Genomic DNA, 9622 nt, shown 5'->3' on the forward strand with positions numbered 1-9622 from the left:
ATTGACCAAAGGTCCCACAATGAAAAATAGGAAATCATATTTACAGGAACTAAAACATAATTACTTTTATAGATTGCAACATTTTCTGGCAGATCTTCAGCAGTGCCCATTGAAATCTAAATGAATTCCTTTTTAATAGACCCACACTCTTTAAATCAAACTCAACCTGGACTCCATGTCATGTTATTCTCCGAATGCAAAAAGACATCCACCTACCGCCACCGGCTACACACCTAGGGCACAGTTTTGTTTCTCACATGTTCTGTTATTTATGCCTTGCCATTACTTTGCCAAACTGTTTGCCAATAGTATGCGGATTATCACCGGGTGCATTAGACCTACGCCCACTGAACTGCTACTGATTCTCAGCGGCATCTCTCCACCAAATATTCGCGGAGAAGCAAGTTGCATCAACCTTGCACTGAAAACCTCGGATGACCCCAACCACCTGCTGCACGATGCCATCTGCAACCGGAACCAAGATCCTCCGACTAGGAAACTGGCACTCACTTTCTAACACAATGAGGCGCCTTATGAAAGAAGTAAACAACGACAATGGCACCAACAGGGCTAACAAAAAGTGGCAAGACGCGTGGAATAATAACAACCACAGACTGAAACAGTTTATCGACAAAGTATCTAACAAACCCGTTGGAAATGACCTACCCAGACAAGCCTGGGTCAAGCTGAACCGACTAAGAACCGGACATGGCCGTTTCCGGGCCACCTTACACAAGTGGGGTCTCACTGATGACCCAATTTGCGAATGCGGAGACGGCAAGGAGCAGACGGCCGACCACATCCTATACTCCTGCCTTCGCTTCAGATGCCCCGGCAACTTCACCGATTTGGATGATGACCAGCCGCGACTGGCTGAGGCACCTGACTGTGCCAATATAACTATGTAACTTCTGCATGTTAAGCTCATACGAATAATAATAATACTTTGCCAAACTCATAAGAACATAAGAAAGCCTTTAAATAACAGTTGGAGATTTAGCCCATCCAGCCTGTTTGGTAGTGACCAATTGATTCAGGGATCCAATCCCATTTCTTTAAAGGAGCCAATGTATTGGTTTCCATAGCATAGCGTGGTAGTGTAATATTGAAGTGATGCACATTATAATGTTTGGTTATGACTTTTGATCCAACCGATTCCGTTTTGCAATACTATGACCGTGCGGTGCACTGTGCCATCCAGGCCCCAGACAGTTTCTGAAAAAAAAAATTCAGATAGGAGCAAAAAATCACTCGTCCTAATCCTGACTTGGGAGTTGGGAAAATTCTCTAAGTAGTGTGTGAATGTTAACCCTAACCCTACCTTGAGTGTTTACTGAGCATTTCTGTGATCTATAGCTGAACAACTCTGAGCATCAGATATTGACATTTTCCCAAAACCAAACAGTATGAGTGGAAAACAATCAAAACCATTGATAATAGCTCCTCCAAGTGTTTAAGATTCTATAATGTTTGGTTACGATTTTTGATCTGACCGACCCAGTATTGGGATACAATTACCGTGCGGTGCAGCACACCGTCCAGGCCCCAGAGAGTTTCTGAAAAAAATTTCAGATAGGAGGAAAAAATCACTCATCCTAAACCTGACTTGGGCCCCAAAACCTTACAATTTGTCTAAGTAGTGTGTGAATGTTAACCCTAACCCTAACCCTACCTGGGGTGCTTACTGAGCATTTCCGCAATCTGGGTCTTAATCTCTCTGGGAATTGAATTCAATATGCTCCCCAATCCAAAATGTATGAGTGGGAAACAATCGAAACTGTTGATAATAGCTCTCAAATAAGTATTAGATTCTATAATGTTTGGTTTTGACTTTTGATCTGACTGACTCAGTATTGGGATACAATTACCACGTGGTGCAGTGCGTCATCCAGACCCCAGAGAGTTTCTGAAAAAAAATTTCAGATAGGAGGAAAGAAATTACTCATCCTAAATCTGACTTGGGCCCCAAAATCCAGCGCTAAACTCAGAAATTATCTAAGTAGTGTGTAAAAGTTAACCCTTTCCCTAGCTGGGGTGTCAACTGAGCATTTACGCAATCTGGATCTCAACCTCTCTGGGCATTGGATTTTGACATGTTCCCCAAAACAAAAAGTATGAGTGGGAAACAATCAAAACCATTCATAAAACCTCTTAAATAAGTATTTGATTCTATAATGTTTTGTTACGACACTCGATGCAACCGATTCAGTTTTGGGATACAATTACCTTGTGGTGCACCGTGCCATCCAGGGCCCAGAGAGTTTCCCCCAAAAAAATATTTCAGATAGGAGCACAAAATCACTCATCCTAAACCTGACTTGGGCCCCAAAATCCAGCGCTGACCTTAATAACTGTCTATGTAGTGTTTGAATGCTAACTCTACCCCTACCTTGGGTGTCAACTGAGCATTTCCGCGATCTACTGTACCTCTCTCAAGGGCACACTTTAAATTCACAATCCTCCCCTCTTGAGTCCTGCATCCTAACCACTATATACTCCTATTCCAATTCAAACAGCTCCTGCCTTTCTCAAGGGTACAATAGCAGTTCCCCACGGAATCGATACAAACAATCCTGCAGTCCCGATTCCATCATCCATCCCTGCTCTATACTGCTATGCTTTATTAAATATTTCTTCCAGCCTCCCCACAATGGGGCATAGCATTTATACTGGGATACTTGCTTTTAACAGAAATATATTGAAATGATGCACGCTTAATTGATCTGTGGACATCCATCCATTTATCCAATTTCTAACTATCCGTCCATCGCAGGAAAGACAGACACAAACACAGATGCGCACACACACACACACCAAGGCCAGTTTTCCCAGGAGCCAATTAATGTACAAATATGTTTTTGAACTGTGGGGGGAAACTGGAGTTCCCAGAGGAAGCCCATGTGTACACAAGGAGAACATATAAACGTCATAAAGAAAGCACCTCAGAAACTGAACCCAGGGCCCCAGCACTGTGAGGCAGCAATGCTCACCAAAGCACCACGATTATGCCTAATGGAAAGCCAGTGAGGCTGAAAAGTACAAGAGACTGAGACATGGAAGAGAACAAGTGACTGACTGAGCACACGTGAAGGATTTGCTGTTTGGCAGTGTTTTTTATTCGGTTACTTATGGAAGCCAGTAAGCAGCTTAGCCGTCTGAATGATGGTGTGAGACTCCAAAAGTTGAGTCAGGGTTAGGTTTTGTTTTACTCTTTAAATAAAAAGCCATTCTTTGCATCATATTGCTGGCGTCACTTGTCTGTTTCCTTAGACCCTGCCTATTTAAAAAAGCCTCCAACACCCTCTTATCATGTCATGTGGTGGAGGGGGCTACAGGCCCTTGCAGTTTTGGGAACAGTGGCTGTTGGTGCCAGCAAGAAATAACAAGAAAATAAGATACCAGATTCATGGTGTTCAGAAAAATGCATAGAGGGCCTTAGACTGAAGTGGGCAATGGCTGATGTCTCTGAAGTTTCCTAAAAGGATAGATGAGCCTTGTGCTCTAACCTAGAAACATCAAAGAGAGTCAGAAATTTGCCTTCCAGTGGAAAGCTTAGGAGAGGGAATGAAGTCCTAACTGGGAAGAAACGTGTACCTGAGGGAGGAGCTGCTGCCTTCAACTGAGTTGCTGCCATGGGGTGAGCCAGAAGGAGATTATCTCCTGCTGCGGCTGGAATGTCCAGAGAACAAAGATTGGCCCTTGCCTCCATGAAAAGAGCTTTTTAAGGGCTTGTAAGCTCTTGATCTGACCTCGAAGTGTCAAGAGCGGTGGCTATCACTGTGGACAGAGCTCAAAGACTGGGTCCAAGAGAGATGCAAGGAGGAGCTTTCCTTGGTACCTGTGCCAGAGTTGTCAATGCCTCCTGAGCCAGACAGGTGGAAGAAGTCAATGAGCTCCTGTGCCCGGAAAAGAGGGTGCTACTTCAGCAGCCCCAAACTGCCCAGAAGGGGGAAGCCAGCAATAGTGTCACAAACACCTGAGACTCGTGAAAGATCTGACAAATCCTACTCATAAGATGGCTGTATTCTGTCTATTAGGGGAGGTTTAATTGCTTCTTAACTGACTTTTAGCTTTCTGAGTGGTAATGGGGGTGATAGGATATATGATGTTGCAGCAAGAGGGGAGAAAGATGATGGATCTTTCTGCCATGAGAAATGCCCAGGAATTTATGGGGTTGTCCAGCTATAGTACATGCTGTCACCTGAATAGTCTGCCAGTGCTAATTATTCAGGTGACCATATACAACCGGGAGAGCAAGATTTCCTGGTGTGTGAAGTGAGGAGCAGAACAAGTGGAGCCAATTAAACTAATGGGAGCAAACAGACCAACTGCGACCTGAGCCAGGAACTGGAAACTGGGAGATGTACTGTAATTGCACTTGTGGGTGAAAGCTAGACAAGCCTGAGTACTGAGTACTACAAACTAGCTAAGCTGGAAAAGAACAAGTGACAAGATGTACGAGATTCGTGACGAGACTGGGGGGTTTCTGTTAAGCAATTTGGGTGATTGACCAACAGTTGGTTAATCTAAAAAAAGAACTGAAAGAAGATTAGTTTATTTTCACTTAACTGACCTTCATTCACAATGGTATAAATTAATCATTATCACAGAAATAAATAATATATGCCTAAAAAATGTATTTCATAATAGAATAACAAAGGTCATAAATCTTGTTTTATGATAAATTATTAATATAATAAAATACGTAACATTTAATGAGTAATAATAAATAATGTTCAATATCCTTCAATTTTAATTAAGCTCAGGTAAATATTGCCACCCCATGGAAAATAAATACTGTTCAATTGCTATAAACCTTAGTGTATTTACAATGATTTCGTTAAAATGTTAAACACTTTGAAACATGAGAATTAGGTTCCTATCTGTGAATAACACTTTTTTATGATCTTAAATCTTTTAATTTTTTCAGCATACACTAAACTGTAAGGATTTTGCATTGTCTCTTATATGTAAAATGTGATCAGAGGTGGGGCAGTGAAAATAAACTTTTGTAGTGGAAGTATTTCAAAGAGCATTTAAAACAGGGAGACTTACCAACAGACTTGATGTTTATGATCAGCATCAGAAAACACAAATTGATTTATTAGATTATGCACTCTCTTTTAAGAAAATAATAGTATGTTAAAATATCAATATCATTTCAGAACAATTTGTTGACTGTTTTTCAGCTCACAGGATGACAGAACATCCATCCACCTGCTTTCCAACCGCTTTAATCCAATACAGGGTCGTGGGGGAGCCGGTGCCTATCCCAGCAAGCAACGCGTGCAAGGCAGGGTACACCTTAGTGATGGGCAGGATGCACACTGATACAAATACGCACACACTCACACCAGGACCAGTCTTCCTAAAAGCCAGTTAACTTACCAGCATGTCTTTGGAGGAAACCGGAGCAAATGTCACACATGTCACACAAATGGTACCCCATGAATTGAACCCAGGACCCCAGTGCAATGAGGCAGTAATACCAAACCCCATGCCACTGTGATACCCATGACAGAACATGTAGAAGCAAAAACAAGAATTTTCAGTAGCTGTTTTGAGCTCTACGACTAAGTATCTCCTTCCTGTTCTTATCCCGTGCCCTGGCATGGGCAGAATGATTCCATTCATCAGGGTAGCCTTGTTTCTTGAAGTTGTGCCATTGTAATTCTAGCATGGTGTGGTCTTGCAGTGTTCTGGTGGAAAATCGACACGCCCCGATTAGCTTGCAGGAGCAGGAAACTTTCAAGGATTTCATCAATGTGTTTCTGAGTTATAAGGTTGCCTTCAATCTTCGCCCAAGGCATTCTTGTGTTATAGGATATTCCTCCCCATATCACTGCACTTCCACCACACAGCCTGGTGATCTGAACAATGCAAGTCAGCTTCACACTCTCCGCAGTGTTTTCCATAAGGTCTGCCTTGGGAAGACCAGCATTCATTGGTGAATTAAGCGCCCACCACTCTGCCTGCCTCCACCTCAGATGTTCTTTGGACCACAGAAGGATGAGTGATAATACAGTCTCTCTGTTGTCCATGGTACCACTGAATGGCCACCAAGCACACAGATCATTTCTGCGCAGTTACTAAGCTACAATCCCCATGTTCATTCATGGGATTTTTTGGATGTCTTCTTTGAATGTCTTGCATCGTAACCAGGCTAATAGAAACTGTCAGCTTTAACAACATGACTCTAGGTGGTTGTAAACAGAGTCAGTTCTTTTCTTCTTTAAAGAACATTCCTTTAAGCATGGGAATGTATTTGGTTTCAGAGTGGCAATCTCATTTTTGTAGTATAGTGATCAAAACTACACAATATTCAGGGTCTTACTTGGGCATTGTACAATTTCAACAAAATATTGCTTGATTTGAATTTTACACTTGAAGTGTTTGTTGTGTCTTAACATTGTAATCTTGTATGATTACATGCAGCACCAACAGTCTGCCTTTTCACATTATATGGAGGATGTAAATGATGTGTCAACATACTGTAAACATCTCAGTCATTTTTAGAAGTTACTTCTTTGGGTTCTGTGTTTCCCATTTTACGCATGTATGTAACCAACATTTGTCCTGAAAAATTTGGTTGCAGATTCTGCAATTCTGATTTGCTCATCCTCTTTTTTGCAATCATATGCAAATTTCAGCAGTTTACTCATTGTAACTGAATTAATACTGATATAAATCATATCAGGGCGGTTTAGTAGCACAGTGGTTAGCACTGCTGAGTCACAGTGCTGTAGCCCTGGGTACAGTTCTAGACCTGGGGTGCTATCTGGGTGGAGTTTGTCTGTTCTCTCTGTCTTAATGTGGGTTCCTCCAGGTAGTGAACAAATTGGCTCCTGGGAAAATTGGCCCTGGTGTGAGTGTGTGTGTGTCTATGTCTACTGTGCAATCGACTGATGTCCCATCTGCAGTGAACCCTACCTTGTGCCCATTGCTTGCTAGGATAGGCTCTGGCTAATCTACAACATTGAACAGGATGAAGCTTTAGGAAATAAATGGATGGATGAACAAATCATATCATTCTGCTAATTACATTATCCTAGTTTGAGCATTCAGCCCTTTTCTGTACTTTATTTGTCCTGTCCATTAACAAGTTCTTGATCTAAGTAATCCATCTCCTTGAACCATGAAAAAATATGGTGTACAATACCACTGTTCATTGTCTTATATCACTTGATGATTTGTTCATTGATAAAATGATTTTGTCTTTGTTTATCAAGCAAAGATGACACTGCAACAAAGAGGTGTATGTATAACAGCGCAGTGCAGGATTGTGAACTCACCTGGAGAAATCATTGATGTTTCCTCACACATTCAAGCTCTTTCTACTGTTGTTCCAGTAGAAAATGGTTCATAATCTAGACTAGTTTTGTTAATTGGCATGAAAATAATTATTTACTGGAGGTTAGAATTATGAGTTTTGTAAAAATGCCCATTTTCATTATTTTAGAAAGGTCTACAGGGCGATGTTGTACAGATGGACAATTCTGCAGCACAGAGAGCCAAGAAAAAGTCACTTTGCTTATTTTACTTTCTAAGTTTGGCTTATGGGAGTCTGCATTTCCCCCATCTTTTTTCACAAAATCCTGAAGTCTGGCGACAGCTGTCCTGAGGCATGCCTTCAAAACTCCTGCACAGACTCCACAGGGACTTAAGGAGGCATTCTGAACGATAGAGTCAAGGACATTCAACTGAGAACGAACTGAGGAGTACTGCACTTACTGTTCCACTAGGATGATGTGAAGCACTACTAATCAATATTAATAATGCAAAAAACACAACACAAACAGACATTTAGAGTCCCATCTGAGATGCAGTCTGAAAATGAGTGATTGGGGTTCCTCATCTCTGTAATCAAACATTGTTCCTCACTTGTTTAAAGGCAGGAAATAATGTGTCAACATAATCACGTACGGTAATTATAATGTTTTAGGTGAGGAAATGACATCAGGAGTGATCATGAATTACTGACAGCTGTGTCTGATTCAGCTTGGCTGTTGTCATCCCTACCAAACTTTTACCAAACTCCATTAACATTTTCAACATCAGTGTTTCATATCTTATATTTATATTTAGTTTTTTCTATCATTATGCAACACTTTGTACAGTATATGTCTTACTATTGCAGCAATGTTAGCTAATATTTGTATCATGTGTAAACTTCACAAGTTTATTGACAGAATCAAGACAATCGATACAAATTAGGAAAAACAATGAACGTATTACAGATCCCAGTTGTACAATACTAATTACATCACAATCATTAGACTATTCAACCCTTATCTCTGTTTTCTGTGAAGTAAACATTTCTTTGTCTAAATACGTTTGTTACCTACTATGCCTATTGCCTTCAATTAAAAGATTATTATTTTATGTGGAACTTTGCCAAAAGACTGAAAATCTAGTATGTCATACAGTATGTTCTCTTTGTATAAATTACTGTTTTTGCTTGTTCAAAGAACTTTAACAAATTAGTTCAAGAAGACCTAATTTTCCTAAATTAATATTGCAATATACCGATATTAATAAATTAATACACCAATAACCTCTTGTTTGGAGTTATCATCTCCATTTCCTTGTGCATAATAGACATAAGGCTTATTATTTTATAACTACTTGTTAGGGTTTTACCTGTTTTGTGACTTGGTGCTATATCACAAATTTTCCATTAAATTAGTTACTCAATAAATCAATAACAGTCTTGAGTGAACATTGAAAGGTTTTTGTTAGCAGTCTATTAATAACATCCGTCATTTCCTTGAGTACAACTGGTACAATGCTATCGGGTGAGATAGAGATGTGTTTATCTTAAGTGCTTCTAGCACCTGTAAGACTTAAACCTCTTCTGAACTGATACTATTTAATCTAGTACTTTGCCTTTCCTCAATCTATAGCATGTTGATGATTACATTCTTAGCAAATATTTTAGTGAATTATTAATTTAAAACATTTGCCATTTCCTTTTTACCTTCTAAAAGCAGTTTTATCAGTTGATCCACTTGGGAGCCAAAGTATCAGTAATTTTGACAACTGAAGATGTAGCATGGCTATTTACTGTGTAACATGATGTTAATTATACGGAACTTTTAAAAAATCTTTAATTTTTGTATTTCCAACACAAGATAATTTCTTTAAAGAAATCTCTGGTAATGATAACAGCCATGCTATGTGGCATCAATGTCCAACGTAATTCTAATTATATTGATAGTTTCATATATTCTAGGTCATAAATCAATTCAGACATGGTGACCAAAATCAAATAACCTTTTCTTTCTTCTAAGGTCAGGGACACAGAAGTAGAAGCCCAAGGAGTGCACTGTATTTCTACAATATGGATCATCAAAATGTCCTCCGACTGTAAAGCCCTCAGTACAAAGCCTTCCTGGCACATTTTGAACAACAATAGTTTAGTGTACACAGAAATACATGAACAGACTTAGTATAAGGACTTATTTATGGTACACACTCTCTGTTCCTACTGTAGGTCTTGCCAGAAAGTACTGATGATCTGATTTCATCAGCATTACCACAGGTGTCCATGATATCGGAATTTAAATATCAAAACAATTCTAATTTTGTTGGACAGTATGTTTCAAGAATACATAAAGGACAG

General features: G+C 39.9%; 1 long non-coding RNA gene across 1 annotated transcript in view; it reads left to right on the forward strand.

Annotated features, from left to right (window-relative positions):
- Positions 1–7589: 7589 nt before the first annotated feature.
- Positions 7590–9622, forward strand: part of LOC148678044 (uncharacterized) — a 5762-nt gene continuing 3729 nt past the window's right edge. Inside the window, exons 1-2 of the long non-coding RNA XR_015936275.1 lie at positions 7590–7748; positions 9296–9622. The exon at positions 9296–9622 is cut by the window's right edge and continues 3729 nt beyond it. This is a non-coding gene — a long non-coding RNA (uncharacterized LOC148678044). The remainder of the gene's footprint in view (positions 7749–9295) is intronic.

The sequence above is a fragment of the Lepisosteus platostomus genome, chromosome 1, assembly GCF_059453375.1.
Source record: "Lepisosteus platostomus isolate fLepPlt1 chromosome 1, fLepPlt1.hap1, whole genome shotgun sequence".
NCBI classification, from domain to species: domain Eukaryota; kingdom Metazoa; phylum Chordata; class Actinopteri; order Semionotiformes; family Lepisosteidae; genus Lepisosteus; species Lepisosteus platostomus.